The following is a 10,000-nucleotide window of genomic DNA, read 5'->3' as shown; positions in this document are numbered from 1 at the left end:
GAGGTATTTCAAGCAGCAGATTCTGCTTACGGCCATACCAGCCTGGATGCGCCCGATCTCGTCTGATCTCGGAAGCTAAGCAGGGTCGGGCCTGGTTAGTACTTGGATGGGAGACCGCCTCGGAATACCAGGTGCTGTAAGCATTTTCAACCAGCAGAGAGCGCTCTCGCTTAATCTACCTACACATATTTCAACGTGGTAAGAGCGACAGCTCACGTCCAAAAGTGTTTTGCACATGGTTAAGGCACTTTAACTCCAACAAATAAAACCAACAAATCAATGACTTATATTCTATGACCCATCTTCAACTCCATATAAGAGGTACTTCAAGCTGCAGCTTCTGCTTACGGCCATACCAGCCTGGATGCGCCAGATCTCGTCTGATCTCGGAAGCTAAGCAGGGTAGGGCCTGGTTAGTACTTGGATGGGAGACCGCCTGGGAATACAAGGTGCTGTAAGCTTTTTCAACCAGCAGAGAGCGCTCTCGCTTAATCTAACCACACATATTTCAACGTGGTAACAGCGACAGCTCACGTCCAAAAGTGTTTTTCACATGGTTAAGGCACTTTAACTCCAACAAATAAGCGCTTCTAAATTATTATCACCAACAAATCAATGACTTATATTATATGACTTATCTTCTACTCCATATAAGAGGTATTTCAAGCAGCAGCTTCTGCTTACGGCCATACCAGCCTGGATGCGCCCGATCTTGTCTGATCTCGGAAGCTAAGCAGGGTCGGGCCCGGTTAGTACTTGGATGGGAGACCGCCTGGGAATACCAGGTGCTGTAAGCATTTTCAACCAGCAGAGAGCGCTCTCGCTTAATCTACCCACACATATTTCAACGTGGTAACAGCGACAGCTCACGTCCTAAAGTGTTTCGCACATGGTTAAGGCACTTTAACTCCAACAAATAAAACCAACAAATCAATGACTTATATTCTATGACTTATCTTCAACTCCATATAAAAGGTATTTCAAGCAGCAGATTCTGCTTACGGCCATACCAGCCTGGATGCGCCTGATCTCGTCTGATCTCGGAAGCTAAGCAGGGTCGGGCCTGGTTAGTACTTGGATGGGAGACCGCCTCGGAATACCAGGTGCTGTAAGCATTTTCAACCAGCAGAGAGCGCTCTCGCTTAATCTACCTACACATATTTCAACGTGGTAACAGCGACAGCTCACGTCCTAAAGTGTTTTGCACATGGTTAAGGCACTTTAACTCCAACAAATAAGCGCTTCTAAATTATTATCACCAACAAATCAATGACTTGTATTATATGACTTATCTTCAACTCCATATAAGAAGTATTTCAAGCTGCAGCTTCAGCTTATGGCCATACCAGCCTGGATGCGCCTGATCTCGTCTGATCTCGGAAGCTAAGCAGGGTAGGGCCTGGTTAGTACTTGGATGGGAGACCGCCTGGGAATACCAGGTGCTGTAAGCTTTTTCAACCAGCAGAGAGCGCTCTCGCTTAATCTACCCACACATATTTCAACGTGGTAAGAGCGACAGCTCACGTCCAAAAATGTTTTGCACATGGTTAAGGCACTTTAACTCCAACAAATAAAGCCAACAAATCAATGACTTATATTCTATGACCCATCTTCAACTCCATATAAGAGGTATTTCAAGCTGCAGCTTCTGCTTACGGCCATACCAGCCTGGATGCGCCCGATCTCGTCTGATCTCGGAAGCTAAGCAGGGTCGAGCCTGGTTAGTACTTGGATGGGAGACCGCCTGGGAATACAAGGTGCTGTAAGCTTTTTCAAGCAGCAGAGAGCGCTCTCGCTTAATCTACCCACACATATTTCAACGTGGTAACAGCGACAGCTCACGTCCAAAAGTGTTTTTCCCATGGTTAAGGCACTTTAACTCCAACAAATAAGCGCTTCTAAATTATTATCACCAACAAATCAATGACTTATATTATATGACTTATCTTCAACTCCATATAAGAGGTATTTCAAGCAGCAGCTTCTGCTTACGGCCATACCAGCCTGGATGCGCCCGATCTTGTCTGATCTCGGAAGCTAAGCAGGGTCGGGCCCGGTTAGTACTTGGATGGGAGACCGCCTGGGAATACCAGGTGCTGTAAGCATTTTCAACCAGCAGAGAGCGCTCTCGCTTAATCTACCCACACATATTTCAACGTGGTAACAGCGACAGCTCACGTCCTAAAGTGTTTTGCACATGGTTAAGGCACTTTAACTCCAACAAATAAGCGCTTCTAAATTATTATCACCAACAAATCAATGACTTATATTATATGACTTATCTTCAACTCCATATAAGAGGTATTTCAAGCTGCAGCTTCAGCTTACGGCCATACCTGCCTGGATGCGCCCGATCTCGTCTGATCTCGGAAGCTAAGCAGGGTCGGGCCTGGTTAGTACTTGGATGGGAGACCGCCTGGGAATATCAGGTGCTGTAAGCTTTTTCAACCAGCAGAGAGCGCTCTCGCTTAATCTACCCACACATATTTCAACGTGGTAACAGCGACAGCTCACGTCCTAAAGTGTTTTGCACATGGTTAAGGCACTTTAACTCCAACAAATAAAAACAACAAATCAATGACTTATATGCTATGACTTATCTTCAACTCCATATAAGAGGTATTTCAAGCAGCAGATTCTGCTTACGGCCATACCAGCCTGGATGCGCCCGATCTCGTCTGATCTCGGAAGCTAAGCAGGGTCGGGCCTGGTTAGTACTTGGATGGGAGACCGCCTAGGAATACCAGGTGCTGTAAGCTTTTTCAACCAGCAGAGAGCGCTCTCGCTTAATCTACCCACACATATTTCAACGTGGTAACAGCGACAGCTCACGTCCTAAAGTGTTTTTCACATGGTTAAGGCACTTTAACTCCAACAAATATGCGCTTCTAAATTATTATCACCAACAAATCAATGACTTATATTATATGACTTATCTTCAACTCCATATAAGAGGTATTTCAAGCTGCAGCTTCAGCTTATGGCCATACCAGCCTGGATGCGCCCGATCTCGTCTGATCTCGGAAGCTAAGCAGGGTCAGGCCTGGTTAGGACTTGGATGGGAGACCGCCTGGGAATATCAGGTGCTGTAAGCTTTTTCAACCAGCAGAGAGCGCTCTCGCTTAATCTACCCACACATATTTCAACGTGGTAACAGCGACAGCTCACGTCCTAAAGTGTTTTGCACATGGTTAAGGCACTTTAACTCCAACAAATAAAAACAACAAATCAATGACTTATATGCTATGACTTATCTTCAACTCCATATAAGAGGTATTTCAAGCAGCAGATTCTGCTTACGGCCATACCAGCCTGGATGCGCCCGATCTCGTCTGATCTCGGAAGCTAAGCAGGGTCGGGCCTGGTTAGTACTTGGATGGGAGACCGCCTAGGAATACCAGGTGCTGTAAGCTTTTTCAACCAGCAGAGAGCGCTCTCGCTTAATCTACCCACACATATTTCAACGTGGTAACAGCGACAGCTCACGTCCTAAAGTGTTTTTCACATGGTTAAGGCACTTTAACTCCAACAAATATGCGCTTCTAAATTATTATCACCAACAAATCAATGACTTATATTATATGACTTATCTTCAACTCCATATAAGAGGTATTTCAAGCTGCAGCTTCAGCTTATGGCCATACCAGCCTGGATGCGCCCGATCTCGTCTGATCTCGGAAGCTAAGCAGGGTCAGGCCTGGTTAGGACTTGGATGGGAGACCGCCTGGGAATATCAGGTGCTGTAAGCTTTTTCAACCAGCAGAGAGCGCTCTCGCTTAATCTACCCACACATATTTCAACGTGGTAACAGCGACAGCTCACGTCCTAAAGTGTTTTGCACATGGTTAAGGCACTTTAACTCCAACAAATAAAACCAACAAATCGCTGACTTATATTCTATGACTTATCTTCAACTCCATATAAGAGGTATTTCAAGCAGCAGATTCTGCTTACGGCCATACCAGCCTGGATGCGCCCGATCTCGTCTGATCTCGGAAGCTAAGCAGGGTCGGGCCTGGTTAGTACTTGGATGGGAGACCGCCTCGGAATACCAGGTGCTGTAAGCATTTTCAACCAGCAGAGAGCGCTCTCGCTTAATCTACCTACACATATTTCAACGTGGTAACAGCGACAGCTCACGTCCTAAAGTGTTTTGCACATGGTTAAGGCACTTTAACTCCAACAAATAAGCGCTTCTAAATTATTATCACCAACAAATCAATGACTTGTATTATATGACTTATCTTCAACTCCATATAAGAAGTATTTCAATCTGCAGCTTCAGCTTATGGCCATACCAGCCTGGATGCGCCCGATCTCGTCTGATCTCGGAAGCTAAGCAGGGTAGGGCCTGGTTAGTACTTGGATGGGAGACCGCCTGGGAATACCAGGTGCTGTAAGCTTTTTCAACCAGCAGAGAGCGCTCTCGCTTAATCTACCCACACATATTTCAACGTGGTAAGAGCGACAGCTCACGTCCAAAAGTGTTTTGCACATGGTTAAGGCACTTTAACTCCAACAAATAAGCGCTTCTAAATTATTATCACCAACAAATCAATGACTTATATTATATGACTTATCTTCTACTCCATATAAGAGGTATTTCAAGCAGCAGCTTCTGCTTACGGCCATACCAGCCTGGATGCGCCCGATCTTGTCTGATCTCGGAAGCTAAGCAGGGTCGGGCCCGGTTAGTACTTGGATGGGAGACCGCCTGGGAATACCAGGTGCTGTAAGCATTTTCAACCAGCAGAGAGCGCTCTCGCTTAATCTACCCACACATATTTCAACGTGGTAACAGCGACAGCTCACGTCCTAAAGTGTTTTGCACATGGTTAAGGCACTTTAACTCCAACAAATAAAACCAACAAATCAATGACTTATATTCTATGACTTATCTTCAACTCCATATAAAAGGTATTTCAAGCAGCAGATTCTGCTTACGGCCATACCAGCCTGGATGCGCCTGATCTCGTCTGATCTCGGAAGCTAAGCAGGGTCGGGCCTGGTTAGTACTTGGATGGGAGACCGCCTCGGAATACCAGGTGCTGTAAGCATTTTCAACCAGCAGAGAGCGCTCTCGCTTAATCTACCTACACATATTTCAACGTGGTAACAGCGACAGCTCACGTCCTAAAGTGTTTTGCACATGGTTAAGGCACTTTAACTCCAACAAATAAGCGCTTCTAAATTATTATCACCAACAAATCAATGACTTGTATTATATGACTTATCTTCAACTCCATATAAGAAGTATTTCAAGCTGCAGCTTCAGCTTATGGCCATACCAGCCTGGATGCGCCTGATCTCGTCTGATCTCGGAAGCTAAGCAGGGTAGGGCCTGGTTAGTACTTGGATGGGAGACCGCCTGGGAATACCAGGTGCTGTAAGCTTTTTCAACCAGCAGAGAGCGCTCTCGCTTAATCTACCCACACATATTTCAACGTGGTAAGAGCGACAGCTCACGTCCAAAAATGTTTTGCACATGGTTAAGGCACTTTAACTCCAACAAATAAAGCCAACAAATCAATGACTTATATTCTATGACCCATCTTCAACTCCATATAAGAGGTATTTCAAGCTGCAGCTTCTGCTTACGGCCATACCAGCCTGGATGCGCCCGATCTCGTCTGATCTCGGAAGCTAAGCAGGGTCGAGCCTGGTTAGTACTTGGATGGGAGACCGCCTGGGAATACAAGGTGCTGTAAGCTTTTTCAAGCAGCAGAGAGCGCTCTCGCTTAATCTACCCACACATATTTCAACGTGGTAACAGCGACAGCTCACGTCCAAAAGTGTTTTTCCCATGGTTAAGGCACTTTAACTCCAACAAATAAGCGCTTCTAAATTATTATCACCAACAAATCAATGACTTATATTATATGACTTATCTTCAACTCCATATAAGAGGTATTTCAAGCAGCAGCTTCTGCTTACGGCCATACCAGCCTGGATGCGCCCGATCTTGTCTGATCTCGGAAGCTAAGCAGGGTCGGGCCCGGTTAGTACTTGGATGGGAGACCGCCTGGGAATACCAGGTGCTGTAAGCATTTTCAACCAGCAGAGAGCGCTCTCGCTTAATCTACCCACACATATTTCAACGTGGTAACAGCGACAGCTCACGTCCTAAAGTGTTTTGCACATGGTTAAGGCACTTTAACTCCAACAAATAAGCGCTTCTAAATTATTATCACCAACAAATCAATGACTTATATTATATGACTTATCTTCAACTCCATATAAGAGGTATTTCAAGCTGCAGCTTCAGCTTACGGCCATACCTGCCTGGATGCGCCCGATCTCGTCTGATCTCGGAAGCTAAGCAGGGTCGGGCCTGGTTAGTACTTGGATGGGAGACCGCCTGGGAATATCAGGTGCTGTAAGCTTTTTCAACCAGCAGAGAGCGCTCTCGCTTAATCTACCCACACATATTTCAACGTGGTAACAGCGACAGCTCACGTCCTAAAGTGTTTTGCACATGGTTAAGGCACTTTAACTCCAACAAATAAAACCAACAAATCAATGACTTATATGCTATGACTTATCTTCAACTCCATATAAGAGGTATTTCAAGCAGCAGATTCTTCTTACGGCCATACCAGCCTGGATGCGCCCGATCTCGTCTGATCTCGGAAGCTAAGCAGGGTCGGGCCTGGTTAGTACTTGGATGGGAGACCGCCTAGGAATACCAGGTGCTGTAAGCTTTTTCAACCAGCAGAGAGCGCTCTCGCTTAATCTACCCACACATATTTCAACGTGGTAACAGCGACAGCTCACGTCCTAAAGTGTTTTTCACATGGTTAAGGCACTTTAACTCCAACAAATATGCGCTTCTAAATTATTATCACCAACAAATCAATGACTTATATTATATGACTTATCTTCAACTCCATATAAGAGGTATTTCAAGCTGCAGCTTCAGCTTATGGCCATACCAGCCTGGATGCGCCCGATCTCGTCTGATCTCGGAAGCTAAGCAGGGTCAGGCCTGGTTAGGACTTGGATGGGAGACCGCCTGGGAATATCAGGTGCTGTAAGCTTTTTCAACCAGCAGAGAGCGCTCTCGCTTAATCTACCCACACATATTTCAACGTGGTAACAGCGACAGCTCACGTCCTAAAGTGTTTTGCACATGGTTAAGGCACTTTAACTCCAACAAATAAAACCAACAAATCGCTGACTTATATTCTATGACTTATCTTCAACTCCATATAAGAGGTATTTCAAGCAGCAGATTCTGCTTACGGCCATACCAGCCTGGATGCGCCCGATCTCGTCTGATCTCGGAAGCTAAGCAGGGTCGGGCCTGGTTAGTACTTGGATGGGAGACCGCCTCGGAATACCAGGTGCTGTAAGCATTTTCAACCAGCAGAGAGCGCTCTCGCTTAATCTACCTACACATATTTCAACGTGGTAACAGCGACAGCTCACGTCCTAAAGTGTTTTGCACATGGTTAAGGCACTTTAACTCCAACAAATAAGCGCTTCTAAATTATTATCACCAACAAATCAATGACTTGTATTATATGACTTATCTTCAACTCCATATAAGAAGTATTTCAATCTGCAGCTTCAGCTTATGGCCATACCAGCCTGGATGCGCCCGATCTCGTCTGATCTCGGAAGCTAAGCAGGGTAGGGCCTGGTTAGTACTTGGATGGGAGACCGCCTGGGAATACCAGGTGCTGTAACCTTTTTCAACCAGCAGAGAGCGCTCTCGCTTAATCTACCCACACATATTTCAACGTGGTAAGAGCGACAGCTCACGTCCAAAAGTGTTTTGCACATGGTTAAGGCACTTTAACTCCAACAAATAAAACCAACAAATCAATGACTTATATTCTATGACTTATCTTCAACTCCATATAAGATGTATTTCAAGCTGCAGCTTCTGCTTACGGCCATACCAGCCTGGATGCGCCCGATCTCGTCTGATCTCGGAAGCTAAGCAGGGTCGGGCCTGGTTAGTACTTGGATGGGAGACCGCCTGGGAATACCAGGTGCTGTAAGCTTTTTCAACCAGCAGAGAGCGCTCTCGCTTAATCTACCCACACATATTTCAACGTGGTAACAGCGACAGCTCACGTCCAAAAGTGTGTTTCACATGGTTAAGGCACTTTAACTCCAACAAATAAGCGCTTCTAAATTATTATCACCAACAAATCAATGACTTATATTATATGACTTATCTTCAACTCCATATAAGAGGTATTTCAAGCAGCAGCTTCTGCTTACGGCCATACCGGCCTGGATGCGCCCGATCTTGTCTGACCTCGGAAGCTAAGCAGGGTCGGACCTGGTTAGTACTTGGATGGGAGACCGCCTGGGAATACCAGGTGCTGTAAGCATTTTCAACCAGCAGAGAGCGCTCTCGCTTAATCTACCCACACATATTTCAACGTGGTAACAGCGACAGCTCACGTCCAAAAGTGTTTTGCACATGTTTAAGGCACTTTAACTCCAACAAATAAGCGCTTCTAAATTATTATCACCAACAAATCAATGACTTATATTCTATGACTTATCTTCAACTCCATATAAGAGGTATTTCAAGCTGCACCTTCAGCTTACGGCCATACCAGCCTGGATGCGCCCGATCTCGTCTGATCTCGGAAGCTAAGCAGGGTCGGGCCGGGTTAGTACTTGGATGGGAGACCGTCTGGGAATACCAGGTGCTGTAAGCTTTTTCAACCAGCAGAGAGCGCTCTCGCTTAATCTACCCACACATATTTCAACGTGGTAACAGCGACAGCTCACGTCCTGAAGTGTTTTGCACATGGTTAAGGCACTTTAACTCCAACAAATAAAACCAACAAATCAATGACTTATATTCTATGACTTATCTTCAACTCCATATAAGAGGTATTTCAAGCAGCAGATTCTGCTTACGGCCATACCAGCCTGGATGCGCCCGATCTCGTCTGATCTCTGAAGCTAAGCAGGGTCGGGCCTGGTTAGTACTTGGATGGTAGACCGCCTGGGAATACCAGGTGCTGTAAGCTTTTTCAACCAGCAGAGAGCGCTCTCGCTTAATCTGCCCACACATATTTCAATGTGGTAACAGCGACAGCTCACGTCCTAAAGTGTTTTGCACATGGTTAAGGCACTTTAACTCCAACAAATAAAACCAACAAATCAATGACTTATATTCTATGACTTATCTTCAACTCCATATAAGAGGTATTTCAAGCTGCAGCTTCTGCTTACGGCCGTACCAGCCTGGATGAGCCCGATCTCGTCTGATCTCGGAAGCTAAGCAGGGTCGGGCCTGGTTAGTACTTGGATGGGAGACCGCCTGGGAATACCAGGTGCCGTAAGCATTTTCAACCAGCAGAGAGCGCTCTCGCTTAATCTACCCACACATATTTCAACGTGGTAACAGCGACAGCTCACGTCCAAAAGTTTTTTTCACATGGTTAAGGCACTTTAACTCCAACAAATAAGCGCTTCTAAATTATTATCACCAACAAATCAATGACTTATATTATATGACTTATCTTCAACTCCATATAAGAGGTATTTCAAGCAGCAGCTTCTGCTTACGGCCATACCAGCCTGGATGCGCCCGATCTCGTCTGATCTCGGAAGCTAAGCAGGGTCGGGCCTGGTTAGTACTTGGATGGGAGACCGCCTGGGAATACCAGGTGCTGTAAGCATTTTCAACCAGCAGAGAGCGCTCTCGCTTAATCTACCCACACATATTTCAACGTGGTAACAGTGACAGCTCACGTCCTGAAGTGTTTTGCACATGGTTAAGGCACTTTAACTCCAACAAATAAAACCAACAAATCAATGACTTATATTCTATGACTTATCTTCAACTCCATATAAGAGGTATTTCAAGCTGCAGCTTCTGCTTACGGCCATACCAGCCTGGATGCGCCCGATCTCGTCTGATCTCGGTAGCTAAGCAGGGTCGGGCCTGGTTAGTACTTGGATGGGTGACCGCCTGGGAATACCAGGTGCTGTAAGCTTTTTCAACCAGCAGAGAGCGCTCTCGCTT

General features: G+C 45.7%; 31 non-coding genes across 31 annotated transcripts; all 31 read left to right on the top strand.

Annotated features, from left to right (window-relative positions):
* The first annotated feature begins 24 nt into the window (after window positions 1–24).
* On the top strand, window positions 25–143 carry LOC133426039 (5S ribosomal RNA). The gene has a single exon (XR_009771479.1). It is a non-coding gene; the product is annotated as a 5S ribosomal RNA (ribosomal RNA).
* A 199-nt stretch (window positions 144–342) lies between these two features.
* LOC133425609 (5S ribosomal RNA) lies at window positions 343–461 on the top strand. The gene has a single exon (XR_009771081.1). It is a non-coding gene; the product is annotated as a 5S ribosomal RNA (ribosomal RNA).
* A 217-nt stretch (window positions 462–678) lies between these two features.
* Window positions 679–797, top strand: LOC133426126 (5S ribosomal RNA). Its single transcript, XR_009771562.1, has one exon. It is a non-coding gene; the product is annotated as a 5S ribosomal RNA (ribosomal RNA).
* A 199-nt stretch (window positions 798–996) lies between these two features.
* Window positions 997–1,115, top strand: LOC133426212 (5S ribosomal RNA). Its single transcript, XR_009771644.1, has one exon. It is a non-coding gene; the product is annotated as a 5S ribosomal RNA (ribosomal RNA).
* A 217-nt stretch (window positions 1,116–1,332) lies between these two features.
* LOC133425993 (5S ribosomal RNA) lies at window positions 1,333–1,451 on the top strand. The gene has a single exon (XR_009771436.1). It is a non-coding gene; the product is annotated as a 5S ribosomal RNA (ribosomal RNA).
* A 199-nt stretch (window positions 1,452–1,650) lies between these two features.
* LOC133425647 (5S ribosomal RNA) lies at window positions 1,651–1,769 on the top strand. Its single transcript, XR_009771117.1, has one exon. It is a non-coding gene; the product is annotated as a 5S ribosomal RNA (ribosomal RNA).
* Window positions 1,770–1,986: 217 nt separating this feature from the next.
* On the top strand, window positions 1,987–2,105 carry LOC133426125 (5S ribosomal RNA). The gene has a single exon (XR_009771561.1). It is a non-coding gene; the product is annotated as a 5S ribosomal RNA (ribosomal RNA).
* A 217-nt stretch (window positions 2,106–2,322) lies between these two features.
* LOC133425955 (5S ribosomal RNA) lies at window positions 2,323–2,441 on the top strand. Its single transcript, XR_009771399.1, has one exon. It is a non-coding gene; the product is annotated as a 5S ribosomal RNA (ribosomal RNA).
* Window positions 2,442–2,640: 199 nt separating this feature from the next.
* Window positions 2,641–2,759, top strand: LOC133425935 (5S ribosomal RNA). Its single transcript, XR_009771381.1, has one exon. It is a non-coding gene; the product is annotated as a 5S ribosomal RNA (ribosomal RNA).
* Window positions 2,760–2,976: 217 nt separating this feature from the next.
* LOC133425710 (5S ribosomal RNA) lies at window positions 2,977–3,095 on the top strand. Its single transcript, XR_009771183.1, has one exon. It is a non-coding gene; the product is annotated as a 5S ribosomal RNA (ribosomal RNA).
* A 199-nt stretch (window positions 3,096–3,294) lies between these two features.
* Window positions 3,295–3,413, top strand: LOC133425934 (5S ribosomal RNA). Its single transcript, XR_009771380.1, has one exon. It is a non-coding gene; the product is annotated as a 5S ribosomal RNA (ribosomal RNA).
* Window positions 3,414–3,630: 217 nt separating this feature from the next.
* On the top strand, window positions 3,631–3,749 carry LOC133425709 (5S ribosomal RNA). Its single transcript, XR_009771182.1, has one exon. It is a non-coding gene; the product is annotated as a 5S ribosomal RNA (ribosomal RNA).
* A 199-nt stretch (window positions 3,750–3,948) lies between these two features.
* LOC133426038 (5S ribosomal RNA) lies at window positions 3,949–4,067 on the top strand. The gene has a single exon (XR_009771478.1). It is a non-coding gene; the product is annotated as a 5S ribosomal RNA (ribosomal RNA).
* Window positions 4,068–4,284: 217 nt separating this feature from the next.
* On the top strand, window positions 4,285–4,403 carry LOC133425854 (5S ribosomal RNA). Its single transcript, XR_009771303.1, has one exon. It is a non-coding gene; the product is annotated as a 5S ribosomal RNA (ribosomal RNA).
* A 217-nt stretch (window positions 4,404–4,620) lies between these two features.
* On the top strand, window positions 4,621–4,739 carry LOC133426124 (5S ribosomal RNA). The gene has a single exon (XR_009771560.1). It is a non-coding gene; the product is annotated as a 5S ribosomal RNA (ribosomal RNA).
* A 199-nt stretch (window positions 4,740–4,938) lies between these two features.
* Window positions 4,939–5,057, top strand: LOC133426211 (5S ribosomal RNA). The gene has a single exon (XR_009771643.1). It is a non-coding gene; the product is annotated as a 5S ribosomal RNA (ribosomal RNA).
* Window positions 5,058–5,274: 217 nt separating this feature from the next.
* On the top strand, window positions 5,275–5,393 carry LOC133425992 (5S ribosomal RNA). The gene has a single exon (XR_009771435.1). It is a non-coding gene; the product is annotated as a 5S ribosomal RNA (ribosomal RNA).
* A 199-nt stretch (window positions 5,394–5,592) lies between these two features.
* On the top strand, window positions 5,593–5,711 carry LOC133425646 (5S ribosomal RNA). Its single transcript, XR_009771116.1, has one exon. It is a non-coding gene; the product is annotated as a 5S ribosomal RNA (ribosomal RNA).
* A 217-nt stretch (window positions 5,712–5,928) lies between these two features.
* LOC133426123 (5S ribosomal RNA) lies at window positions 5,929–6,047 on the top strand. The gene has a single exon (XR_009771559.1). It is a non-coding gene; the product is annotated as a 5S ribosomal RNA (ribosomal RNA).
* A 217-nt stretch (window positions 6,048–6,264) lies between these two features.
* On the top strand, window positions 6,265–6,383 carry LOC133425953 (5S ribosomal RNA). Its single transcript, XR_009771397.1, has one exon. It is a non-coding gene; the product is annotated as a 5S ribosomal RNA (ribosomal RNA).
* Window positions 6,384–6,582: 199 nt separating this feature from the next.
* LOC133426100 (5S ribosomal RNA) lies at window positions 6,583–6,701 on the top strand. Its single transcript, XR_009771537.1, has one exon. It is a non-coding gene; the product is annotated as a 5S ribosomal RNA (ribosomal RNA).
* Window positions 6,702–6,918: 217 nt separating this feature from the next.
* LOC133425708 (5S ribosomal RNA) lies at window positions 6,919–7,037 on the top strand. The gene has a single exon (XR_009771181.1). It is a non-coding gene; the product is annotated as a 5S ribosomal RNA (ribosomal RNA).
* A 199-nt stretch (window positions 7,038–7,236) lies between these two features.
* On the top strand, window positions 7,237–7,355 carry LOC133426037 (5S ribosomal RNA). Its single transcript, XR_009771477.1, has one exon. It is a non-coding gene; the product is annotated as a 5S ribosomal RNA (ribosomal RNA).
* A 217-nt stretch (window positions 7,356–7,572) lies between these two features.
* Window positions 7,573–7,691, top strand: LOC133426103 (5S ribosomal RNA). Its single transcript, XR_009771540.1, has one exon. It is a non-coding gene; the product is annotated as a 5S ribosomal RNA (ribosomal RNA).
* A 199-nt stretch (window positions 7,692–7,890) lies between these two features.
* Window positions 7,891–8,009, top strand: LOC133425773 (5S ribosomal RNA). Its single transcript, XR_009771226.1, has one exon. It is a non-coding gene; the product is annotated as a 5S ribosomal RNA (ribosomal RNA).
* A 217-nt stretch (window positions 8,010–8,226) lies between these two features.
* On the top strand, window positions 8,227–8,345 carry LOC133425588 (5S ribosomal RNA). The gene has a single exon (XR_009771062.1). It is a non-coding gene; the product is annotated as a 5S ribosomal RNA (ribosomal RNA).
* A 217-nt stretch (window positions 8,346–8,562) lies between these two features.
* Window positions 8,563–8,681, top strand: LOC133425871 (5S ribosomal RNA). Its single transcript, XR_009771319.1, has one exon. It is a non-coding gene; the product is annotated as a 5S ribosomal RNA (ribosomal RNA).
* A 199-nt stretch (window positions 8,682–8,880) lies between these two features.
* LOC133425545 (5S ribosomal RNA) lies at window positions 8,881–8,999 on the top strand. The gene has a single exon (XR_009771019.1). It is a non-coding gene; the product is annotated as a 5S ribosomal RNA (ribosomal RNA).
* A 199-nt stretch (window positions 9,000–9,198) lies between these two features.
* Window positions 9,199–9,317, top strand: LOC133425526 (5S ribosomal RNA). The gene has a single exon (XR_009771000.1). It is a non-coding gene; the product is annotated as a 5S ribosomal RNA (ribosomal RNA).
* Window positions 9,318–9,534: 217 nt separating this feature from the next.
* Window positions 9,535–9,653, top strand: LOC133425836 (5S ribosomal RNA). Its single transcript, XR_009771286.1, has one exon. It is a non-coding gene; the product is annotated as a 5S ribosomal RNA (ribosomal RNA).
* A 199-nt stretch (window positions 9,654–9,852) lies between these two features.
* Window positions 9,853–9,971, top strand: LOC133425870 (5S ribosomal RNA). Its single transcript, XR_009771318.1, has one exon. It is a non-coding gene; the product is annotated as a 5S ribosomal RNA (ribosomal RNA).
* The last annotated feature ends 29 nt before the right edge of the window (window positions 9,972–10,000 follow it).

The sequence above is a fragment of the Cololabis saira genome, unplaced genomic scaffold (genome assembly GCF_033807715.1).
Source record: "Cololabis saira isolate AMF1-May2022 unplaced genomic scaffold, fColSai1.1 scf025, whole genome shotgun sequence".
Lineage (NCBI taxonomy): Eukaryota > Metazoa > Chordata > Actinopteri > Beloniformes > Belonidae > Cololabis > Cololabis saira.
The sequence above is the reverse complement of the archived record's forward strand: the minus strand, read 5'-3'. Positions and strand labels throughout refer to the sequence as shown.